General features: G+C 33.9%; 1 non-coding gene across 1 annotated transcript; it reads right to left on the bottom strand.

The window, feature by feature from the left end:
* Positions 1-12048: 12048 nt before the first annotated feature.
* On the bottom strand, positions 12049-12120 carry TRNAA-UGC (transfer RNA alanine (anticodon UGC)). The gene has a single exon. It is a non-coding gene; the product is annotated as a tRNA-Ala (tRNA).
* Positions 12121-12438: the final 318 nt, after the last annotated feature.

The raw sequence follows: 12438 nt of genomic DNA, 5'->3' as shown, positions 1-12438 counted from the left end.
TTGCTTTCCTAATTAATCTATTAATTGATTATAATATTGATGTAAGTAAAATCAAATTTGGCCAATTTATTTTTTTCTTTATGATTTTATTAAAGGAAATAAGTTCCGGATTTGATCTAAACAAGTCGTTTTAAAAATTTTAAAAATTGGTATTCCCATACTAATTTGAAATCTTTCAAGCTCATTCCGCAGACTAAAAATAAAACAACCCGGATCGTTTTTATAGAAAAAGGTATTACATAAATAGCACATTTTAAGACCTACACAATTTTCGTATCAAACAGTTTGTGTTTTTGGACCCACCCTAATTTATAACCAGTGCACGTATTAAATATGTATCGTTTTTTCACCTTTCTGTGAACTAAATTATAACCAAAGCTGCTTTACCCCGCTGCTTAATTAGACTTAATGAAAAACTAAATCGAGTTTGGCGGAAATCGATAAAGCGCTTACCAATATGTATGTGGTATATATGTAAGTGAGCAGTGCCAGTGAAGTAGTTGTATAAATTATCGTTATATGGGAGGTGGGCGTGATTATTTCCCGATTAAAAAAATTTTCAACAGGTTTCGTAGTGAGACTCTAGGCAATGTTTCTACCGACTTTGGTGGGAATGGTAAGGCGGCAATTGAGATACAAAATTCATTATTGGCTTATTTCATGCTAAAATTCAACAATACTGATCCAGTATATGCGAAAATAACGCAGTTTTTGAATTATGTGTTTTTTTTTTTTTAAATACCGTTGATTGGGAGATGGGCATGGTAACCGTCCAATTTCGCCCATTTTCAAAGCCAATTTGTTTTGGATAAGGGCCAAATTTCCTTGATATATCTCGTGTTTTACTCGAGTTATCGTGTGCACGGACGTACGGACAGACAGACATGGCCTAATCAATTTCCTTTTTCATTCCGAGCATTTTGGTATATACAAATGTGTGTAAATGTCTATTTCTATCTCGATTCCTTTAGGCTGGAACAAAGTTATACATAATACCCTTGTGCGCAAGTGCGCTTGGGTATAAAAGTGACCGCCCGCGTCCGGCCAAGAGAGACACCGTTCAAAAGATGTTAATTTGTAGTAGGAAAAAATGTCCGCCCAAGGGGAGTGTCCGTCTAATAGGAGTATTCGTTAGGAGAGGTTACACTGTATATGTATGTATATGTGAAACTTTTTACGGATTATAAGAATTTGATAAATGTTTTCATGGATATTAGTATAATTATGTAGACGCCTTATTTCATACAATAGCGTAGTTATATTATTATTTAGTGTTTTCATAGTTTTTGCTTTGTTTTTCATTTTATTTTACTTTTTGTTTGGATAAGTACAAGGTTAAGCTTTTTTAAAGGCCTACTGGCATCAAAACTCATCACACAGGCCGATAAACAGTTTCTTCTTCTTTTACTCAATTATGCGTCTTTTGCCTAATATTACACATATTTTCGTGTACCATTATTGGGTTTGCCATTTTTGTTTACTTGTTTTCATTAACTATTTATTATTTCTAATCGCTTTAACTTTTTTACACGTCATTCGCGTCGTTGCATTGAGTTGTTATTTTTTTCACAGTCATTTAATCTTTTTCTTTACAAGTTTTTACTTTTTCTCATCACGCATCTTTCAATTATCAAAGGTAGATATGTATGCATGTTCGTACATATGTACGTGTAAGTATATTTAATAGCGTACATTTTTGTTTGTTATGTTTTCTTGAAGGTCAAGTTTACCTAAACAATTATTATTTGGCTTAAATTTGTATGACAATTACTATGCAGTAGGGTAAACAGATGGCATAAAGTGCTGTTTTGCAATTAATTAAAATATTGTTCTATTTAGTTAGACAAGCCTGGCAGAGTTTCTTTAGCTTTTAAAGCAAATAAAAATGCCTTGAAAAAGCCTTGAGTGTTGCGAAACGCTCAATACTTCGTTTGTATAAGTATTTAAGTAAACTTTGTGGCGCATACCATAACATACATACATAACTACCTCAATTCTACTTAAATAGTATACATACTAAATATAACAGATTTGTTGTGCAGTTTATTTTTTTATGTCTGAAAATACACCGAATCAGTCAAAACATCTTCTTTGGTTGATGATACTAACAGCCTCAGAGATCAAATGACAACTCCGAGAATAATTCGAGTTAGGATTAGGAATCGACGTATAAAAGGTTTTCTAATGTTTTACTGTTAATCCTGTTGATTCTGTTGAAGGCAGTATCGAACTCTTTTTGCAAGTCGTAAAATTGACTTTCTGATTTCGTGTCTATTTTCGTTAACATAACTGTTTTTTTTATGTAGATTACGCTATGACATCAAATTACTCAAATGTATATGCAAACAATTTTTAAAAATTATGCAGAAAAGGTTGTTAGGTAACTTAATTTCAGCTGTTTTTGCATGATGGTTTTTGTAAATATAATAATAAAAAAATGGCAAACATTTCATTAGAGCATAAATTTTTTAACAAAAGTGCCAGAAACTGGTAGCCTAATGAAAAATTATTGACGAAGCAAATCGTTAATTAACGGGTTTATTAAGAGAAATTTGGATGAGTGAACTGATACGATTCGAAATGTGTATGTATGTATAAGTATGCACTAGACGGTAGCAGAAAAAATCGACCCACAAGTAAGTTTACCAGGTTGGATTTTTCACACTGAAATTCAAGGGCCTCCGATCGAATTTCAGGGGTCAGATTTTGCCACAAAATTTCTTGGGGCTTGAGAAAAATTCTCAACTTGTATACAATTGTTTTTTTTTATGGATCAATTTAATTTTTACTCCAAAGAAACTTACATGGCGCATATTTGCTGCGAGAATGTCAATCCAAAAAATCAAAAACTCGAGAAAAACTGCATTAAAGTTTTGAATTTACATATCGACGGCTGAACGGAAGATCGACTTATCTCTGCAGCCGGTTCGAAATGCCTATCTCAGAAAATTTTCAAGTACGCCCTACTTCAGAATTTGGTTCAAGAACGTCCTATCTCAACTGAAAATATAAATATATATGTAAATATATATGTATAGGCCAAAAATAAAAGCAGTTCCGGAGAGCCTAGTCTACCAAAAGCATATTGTAGGGGCTAATAGAGCTTTTAATGCTGATTCAAATGAAAACTATTTATAAATTTTCCGTCCTCACAATTCCTTATTTTAATGATTTTTTCTAGGTGAATCGGATGATGGTTTCTTTGTAGGCCTGAAAGACTTTTCCATCCGTCAAAATATTTTTCTTGAATGTTTGATCTACGAAGGTGGAAACTGATATAATGGTATTTTACTGTTGTGATAAGTTCAAAAAGGCGATGAGATTTTTATTTTCGATGGCAATATTTCGATATGTGGTTTCGACATTGTTCAGTACAAATTGTTAAACTTTTGGGAAAGCATCGTCTTATTCGTACCTATTGTGAAACATATTCATAGTCGAAATAATGTTGATTCAGCTTTCTTGACAGATATTCTGTTTAAAATTATGTCAAAAAGCCGCACCTAACCTTAGTGGCGACTTCATTTTGACTACGAATACGCCGCATTGTTTTTAGACGATATCATATATCAAATATATTTTTTTCCTAAACTTGAAATGTAAATATGTATGTATATTATGGCGAAGGTTTAAGGTATGTATAGAATCGGTATGGGGCACCGAAAAGTGAGTACTGGTACATATTCGCCGCGTAAACTTTGAAATTTCGATAAGAAAACACAATTGCAATTTCTATTCGATATTCCTCTATTAGTAGGGCTCATATAACTTGAATAAGAATTTAAGTGAATATACATACTTACAAGTCCAAAGCCCTTATATGTGGAATTGACGGACGGACAAAGGAGTGGTCTCAACTTTTAAATATTACACAAGCAGTATTTTACCTAAAATGAATCTCTGCAAGGAGTAACACTAATCGAAACGGGTAAGTCAGTCAAGTTTGAAGGACATAACAAGGCGGACGTATTTGTAATTATATGTTATAGAACTTAATCGATTATCTGCAACACCTTACCCTTGTTCAGGGATGGATTATGAATGTGAGGGCTCGAGGCCGCTATACATGTGGGGCGCTTTTTTAAGTTAATAGTTACATAAAATGAATTGGAAAAATAATTATATTTTAATTTTAAAACTTGTCGTTAATTATGGACTTTATACCACTTGTTTTCTTTTGAAATTCCCGCTTGGATTCCTTTGTACTTGTCGCTCATGTTGCGTGCGGTATTAAACGGGAACCGTAAATAGCACTTATTTTTTTAAATAACGATCCAACGCAACCATTTCCATCTATATTTTTTTTCATAATTAAATACAAATTATTGTTATTTACTAAATATTTTTCAATAGCTGGCTTTCTGCTGGTTTTCTCGTTTAAATATTTCAGTTTTAAATGTATTTTAGTCCTCTTTTAGTTGATACCAAACTTGTTTAATTTGGATAAGCGGTTAGTTTATTATTAGGAAAGGACTTTTATTTTCGACTTAAAAATATCTGGCCAAGTTTAGCTGTTGAAAAAAGTAACTGTTATTGACGGTCCCTGGTATTAAATGACTGACTGACTGAGATGGAATAGTAGGAATATTTTGTCATTTTGATCCGGCTTATTATTTCTGCCTATACTTTCTCACCCCTCAAAGTTATTATTTCCACGCAGGTTGTTTATTAATAATTCCAGTGCCCTCGTCCCTTATTTTCATACTCTTTTATATGTCCGGGTGTCATTCTGAGCTATTAGTTCCAACGTTCCACGGAAATTTCCATTATTGCGTGAGTCGAGAATCTCACCACAGCCAGATGAAGCTGAGCTAGGTTCCGCAAAACGTATTGATCGTGCTGACAAATCTTCGTAACCCAGCGATATTTTCTGTAATCTCTGAAAAATAATTTTTTTGTTCTTTCGTCATCACATGCGCTAGCCCGTGAGCAGTACCCTTAATCCGGCACTGCCCTTGTTTCATCATTTTGCGCGGCGGTAAAATATTTTCCACAGATACACTGTAATTCCCTACATATACTGATTCTTATTTAATTGGGGTTTTAATGTTGTGTTCGAAAATTATTGAAATTCTTATTGAAGAAATGTTCAAGACATACTAGGAGAAAAAAGCCACAAACAATTATATATAGATATCTCTTTGGTACCGGTACACAAAATCTTTGATAGCTTCCGCTGCACCGACGGAATCTGCAATCTATCAAACAGTGAATGAGACAAAGTAAGAATGAAAAAGAAGGAATAGGATCAGCATCTGACAGTTGTGACATGCTGCGCAATTGTTCCCTTACCGCCGACCGCTTTACCGTCGTCCGCTACGCTACCAGAGAGATTAACGATGGACAAGTTCAGAAATCTCGCTAGATGAGAACCCTGTTCGCGTATTCACTATCAAGTAAAATCTAGTACTAATTTTACTGGTTTTTACTGGAAGGCATTTTCGCAAAACCAGCTGAACTTGCAAGTTTTACTAGATTTTTACTGGACAAATTTTTACTAGTAACAATTTGCTGAACAGCTGATGGCATGATTACGGTGCCCAATCTGTCCTTTATTTTAAAGGACATTCCTTTATTTTAACCCTCTGTCCTTTATAAGTTTTTTCAAAATAAAGGACGCCTTTTGTCCTTTATTTCTTAAACTGTCCTTTAAATCAGCTGTGCATTTTTCAGAGATAAATTTTTAAACACAGAATATAAAAAATAAAAATGTCCCTTATAAAATATAATGAAAACCTTCGCCAGTTCGATTCGCACCCCACTTAAGGGTTTTTATTTACTAGGTAATCTTTGCACAATCTATAAAGCACAGGGAAAGTTGTGCCCAGGATCGTGTTGCACGCTGAGTTTCTAGTTCCACTGAAAGAGAACAATAAACCCCCTGCTGCACAGTGGTTCAAAACTGGTATTTAGCCTTCACTTTTTCACTTAATTTTATTAATTTTTTTATGAAAGCTGATAATATTTGCAAGAGACCAGTTGAACCTGATTTGTGAATTTTTATTTGATTATATTAAATTTTTTAGAGCAAAATGCAGAAAAAGTGGAATTTTTGAAGAAAATGTGTTCTCAAAGACTAGTTGAAAACAATTGTATGGTTCCCCAAAGCGAAAAAATTACAAAAAAATGTTTGAAACGTTGTAAAAAATTTTCAACAAAATATTTTTTTGGTTTTTAGTAAAAATTGGTTGAAAAATTAAGACTACGGTGAATTATGAACATTAAATTCCAATTTTGAACCACTGTGTGCTGGCTGTATGAATTATGGTAAACGCATTTTGGCAGCAAAGGATGGCGAAGTCCTTGAAAAGGAGTTGGCTTCATTTTTCGGAATCGGTTAATTAACTGGTAAATATTATCATACAAGTTGTATGTACGTATTTCCAAATCATTTTGAAAAAAATGTCCTCTATTTTACGTTGGTTAATATGGTCACCGTAGGCATGATGCTTAATGCAATTCACATTAAGTAGGTTCAGAAGGCGCAGCAGTTGAGCGCAACCATTGCTAAAAAAATCAGTGATCGATATGCGTTTTCTGACCGACTTGATACATTAGTTGTCAAATTCAGCTCTCAGAGGTATACACCAACATGTTGTCTCAAATGATCAGAAAAATATTACAATTATCTAACACGCAACTGTTCAGTTGATCAGAAGTACGCAACAAGGCGTTCAGAAGGTGCAATCGCGCCAATTACTGAGCTGTTGCGCCTTCTGAACGAGCCCATTACCAAAAGAATAGTTTGTGGTACTTTGACAAAATAAACCTATTTAAATATATATTAAGACGGGAAATACTATTTTTCTTAGAAAATTGTATCGGAAAATAACCAAATAATCAGCTGTTCATAAAACTTGCAACTTCTAGCTGGTTTTGCGTTTTCGTACTTTCTTGCATATTCCTCTCCTTGGGTGTAAATATTGGCTTACTCTCCGCAATTTCGTGACTGGCAAGTTACTGGATTCCTTTTACTGGAGAATACGAAAACACAACTTTTGTCAATCGTTCCCTGAAAAAGTAATGCAAAGTCAAAGAATACTAAAAGTGTATTTTTCCTCTGTCGAAGATGCGCGGCGTTCGCAAGGATGCTGAAAACAAATCTATGACAATATGTAGCCATATCGACAGCGGAAACGTGAATGTTGACGCTTAAGTCAGTTTATAATCACTTTGGTTATGGCAAGAAACTTAAAAGGCAAATAAATTTTAAAGCTTATGTATGTATATCGGGCATAAGTGGCCATATATTCGCACACAATGACTAATAAATTGATGTATGTGTGTATGTATTTAAACTGAATTTATTTTGTCTAAGTAATTACCTGCCAATTCAGCGATTCGTCACATTCGATTGTTTCTTTTGGTCAGTCAGTAGCAGTTAGCCAGAAGCAAAGTGGATACAGCTATTGTCATTGCAAAAGTGTCTAATTGCCAACGCCCAAGAATGATGCTTTCAACCTTTTCAAGTGTCTAGGAGTTTCACTAGAACTCAGTTTTTGGTCGTGGTGCATTTGGATACTATGAATATGAACTTCAGCACATTAATTAGTTTGGCTGATTGCGCTAAGTGGTTAGCAATTTGCTAATTGTAGTTTTATGCAATTTTCTTCATTTTTTTTTAACCAATAATGTGCTACCCAGGCCGATAGTTATATGCCTGACTCTTTAAGCTCGGAGTCGAGGACTACTTAAATAGGCTTATCTCCTGCATGCTTAGCTGTCACTGCGTAAATTGAGCAGGGAGGTCTTCTTTCACCGTTTCTGTGGATAGTCGTGGTAAATGTAGGGATGCAAACGATATACCGATGTTAGCAATATGGATGATTTTTTGGTCGATATTGATATTTTTGTTGCGATATTATGAAAACCGATATATCGAGATCGACGATATTTTTTCGATACGACGAACTTTTTGTTTCCTATAGACGCCTTTTTGGTAACCTGTTAATAACAAAATCGAATAATTACTATACACAGCGTTGTAAGTGATTACTTGCAAAAATAAATCGCTCAAAACTTTTATTACCCATATGGCATCTTTTTTAAGACACATCAATGAATCAAGTCTTTAAGTGTAATCCACCGTTATAATAAGTTCCTACTTTTTTAACGCTTAAAAAGTATTAGCAACTGAAGATCTGGCTATTTGTGATGTATTAAAGTTTAAATTTTTTTGTTTTCTTTCAAGTATTTATTTACGCAATAGACAGACCCGTTTTATGTTTCAATTATTTTATTTTAACATTTAAGGAATTGAGAGTGATACTCCAAAGGAATATATCATGTACATTTATTAAATTGTTCAGGAGAGACGAAAAATCGATGTAGTTTCGCATTATCTGTCAGTCTGCATCAAAAACTTAGTTTTGTAAAAAGTGGACTTGGCACCTTTTCATCTTTAGGTAGCGATATGTATACATACATTTTTATGGACAATATATTTGTATAGAGCAATTTAAATACATTTATGTACATAAATGAAAAAATCCAAAAAAAAAATCTTAAACCGATATTAAATATCGCAATCACCAATATCGATGATTTTATGAGCGATATTGCATCCCTACGTAAATGACGTCCTGGAGACGTTGAAAAAGGAGAGGATGCCGAGTTTTGCCTACTCTGAAGACAATTTGTTGGGTGTGGCAACTACAACTTCAATTGCCATAAGTCATATGACATTTTTATTTTCAATATACAGTTGCGGACATTGAAATCTAGGCAACTAAAAATTATTTTCGAGTTTTCGGGGGACTTTTTATATTTGGATATATACATACATATGTAGTTTTAAAGGCAAAGTATTGATACTAGGAGTGCCAGTTACTGTCGAAATTCGACTGTTCTTCTGGTTTTCTAAGACCCTCAGAGAGGCTTTCTAACACAGCACGTCGTCTCCTGCTTTGGAACTAAAGAAGTTGGAAATGTGGATTTATTTGGTGCGGGTTATGTCATATGTTAGACTTTTGTAAAAAGATTATAAACAATAAATAAGAAAAAAAACCAAAACTGGTCAAACTGTCATTTAACTCAACTGAAGACAAGTGTACCTATAAAGGAAAATAACATAAGAAGGCTGTGATTTCTTTTAATATTTTTAATACATATATTTAAAGACAAGTATATGCTATATTATTAATAATAAATATGTTTCTGAGTTGTGTACTGATGTTTTCTTAGTGTTTTTTTTTTCAAATGCATTAGCCTTTTTTTAGTTGATCATAGTTAGACCGCTCTATGAGTTGGATTGTTATAAATGAACGGAAAATGTTGCTCAGTATAAATTTACGTTGACTTTTTAAAAGAAAATCAACTAAAAATTCACCAAAAGCTTTTCAACTTAAAATAACTCAAAAATATACACACATTTGCCAAACAAAAGAGAGACAACTGAAAAAATCCAAATTTAAGCCCGAATTCTCTTCCGATTTATACTTGTGAGGTATCATTGGAAAGGTATTTTCTCACCCTTTATATATTGTTTTTTTTCTAATAAACTCATGGCCGAACGTCATTCAAAGTTGAATTAAGATATGTTGGTATTTGGGGGGAAAAAAATGGGACACGAATGACTTTTTTTGCACAGAAATGAAAATAGTGGGAAAATGCCTTACTACTGAGATCCCATAAGTCTAAATCACAATATTATTGGCACAGTTATTCAGGTGTTTCGTATATATTACGATTCCGTTGAAAAGATTTTTAAATATTTTTATACAGATTTTTTAAGCTTAATTTGTTTGGTCATCTGAGGGGATGTTTTTCAAAAAGTTCTTTAAGAAACTATTTTAATTCATAAAAAAAAATTCATTTTTGGAGGTATTTTCAAAACGGTCCAGCTCTTAATATTTTTTGGAAATATTTTGGTGGACGTCTTGAAATATACATAGTAAATTTTGTAATCCCGGCGGAAAACCCGCTACTTTTTTTGGTGATGCAGTTTAATGTACATACATACGTTTCTGCTGCACACTTTAGTGGGAAAACGAATCGTCAAAGTATACGAAAATTTAATCCATTTGCGGATTTTTTGCTGACTGGGATGATAAATGGCGAACACTTTTGTCCATTTGTGTATGTAGGTATGTAGATATCTTTTTTGCAATAATAATTTCATGGTCAATTAAAATTAATTTTCATCTTGATCGCCCTGTGAGTAAACCATCTGCTGGCTTTGCGCATTAAATTGTATTGCCTACTTTCAGGCGCATATTGAGGGGATGCCACTAGATGTTGGTTATACGCAAAACATATGGTTAAGTGGGTAACACATCCGCACAAACATGAATGAAATGCGCCCAAAATTCTAGGTGGGAGTTAGGCACATATGTATGTATGCATCAAGAATGATAGAATACAAGATTGCACCGTCCTGGGCGTTGACATTTGTGTACCACAAGTAAACAAAGAATAGAGCGAAAAGAAGAACGAGTTGAAACAGCCAAAGCTGTTCACTTTACTGCGAAAAACGTGTTTTAATTTTGCTAAATGCGAAAATATTGCATTTTTCACCTAATCTATTAGAGAACAGTGAACATTTTAGTGCACTCCCATGATTCAATAATACAAGGTTCGATAAACTGACAGTTGTCTCTCTCGCACCGCTCCCTTAGCAGTGGCACCGTGTTGCTTCTTTGCAAATTTACATGGAAACAGTGTAGCTTTGGTGTGAAATAAAAGTATAAGCTTTTGTGCAATATGTTTATTTGTATATGCATATGAAGCATATTTAACTGATGAAAACATAAGCATTGGATGTTTACATCAATCTCATAGTAGTCTTATTTTAATTTTGAGTCATTTTGCAGTTTTTATACGGCTAAATAGCATATAAATTACGTAATTCACGTAGATATATCAATATTACGTTCAACATTTCGTTTAAAATGCCAGATTTCCTGCAAATACATTAGAATTTACGAAAGGAATTTCACTACTAATTGCCTACTTTGCGTACTTTTCTACTACCATTTTCGCAACAAGGGATTGCATTCTTGCCCTTTCTCTGTCCTTCGTAAATGCAACCTTTTGTAAGGGAGTGTCAAACCGCAGCTGTCAATAATTATCTAACCTTGTATTATTGAATCATGGTGCACTCCATTGCTTTGTAATTGAGGCTGTTTCAGCAAACGTTTTAGTGCACTCCATTGCTTTGCAATTAAGGCTGCTGCAGTTTTCTGCGGGACTGATTAGTTAACTGCGTGGAGCAGAAACAAAATCATTGTGAGGAAATGCTGTTAATATAATAATAGAGAAACATTTCGAAAACGGCTTTGCCGTGCCCTATGTATACAAAATGCACCGATTCGTCCCAGCGCTACACTTGCATCTACGCTTCTTGCATCTTGACGGTTGTCGCAATTTAACACACAGCACTTCATTGTATTAGTTTTTACGCAGTCTTCAACTCAAAAATCACTCACAAATTGCAAATTAACACGATTTAAACTGATTTTTCACTTATAATTCAAATTTCTCTTTCGCTGGTTTGTAAACAAAGGTTTATATACAAGTTACCACAACTGTCAAAATCGGCAAAACCAAAGTAGCGGTACTACTGACGGCGCCACCTTTGTTCGCTGCACCGTGTGTATGCATGTACATACAAATTGTATATACTTGCAGATATTCTCGCGCCGAAAATAGAATTACTATGGATGTGTGTATGCATGTGCCGGAGATATTTTTGGTTTAATAGTTTTGGGTTTGCACGTGTGTACATAGTATAACAATGAATTTGTAAATNTGTATGCATGTACATACAAATTGTATATACTTGCAGATATTCTCGCGCCGAAAATAGAATTACTATGGATGTGTGTATGCATGTGCCGGAGATATTTTTGGTTTAATAGTTTTGGGTTTGCACGTGTGTACATAGTATAACAATGAATTTGTAAATTTAATGTCGAAGAACAGACACACAATTGTACATATCTGTTTTTGTTCTTGCTGATTTGTTTGTATGTATGTACAACAATAATTGGTAAAATAAATTATCTTTATTTTTTTTAATTATAAAAAAGCGTGTTCGTGTTTAACCACTGGAGATGCCGGGGATTGAACCCGGGGCCTTTCACATGCAAAGCGAACGCTCTACCACTGAGCTACATCCCCTTCATTCTTAGCGCTGGCCAAGTAAATTCAGCTTAGCGTTCGACTATTAGCTATACTATGTAGTAAAACAAAGCTAAACTTTTGGGTTTTTATTGTTTACTTTCTTCACATTATGGAAATGAATCATACGAATTTGGGCTTCACTTGAAACGAATATAGCATTTATATGTAAATGTGCCCATCAATTTTTTTTTAATTTCAAGATCCTACCCCCTAATTTTCTTTCTTTTTATAAGAAATATGATTGCCTATTTTTATAGATTTTTATACCTGAGCGCACTTGTGCACAAGGGTATTATAACTTTGTTCACATAACGG

This window comes from Rhagoletis zephyria, unplaced genomic scaffold, assembly GCF_001687245.7.
Source record: "Rhagoletis zephyria isolate East Lansing unplaced genomic scaffold, Rhagoletis_zephyria_1.1 Rzeph_scaffold_05314, whole genome shotgun sequence".
Taxonomy (NCBI): Eukaryota; Metazoa; Arthropoda; class Insecta; order Diptera; family Tephritidae; genus Rhagoletis; species Rhagoletis zephyria.
The sequence above is the reverse complement of the archived record's forward strand: the minus strand, read 5'-3'. Positions and strand labels throughout refer to the sequence as shown.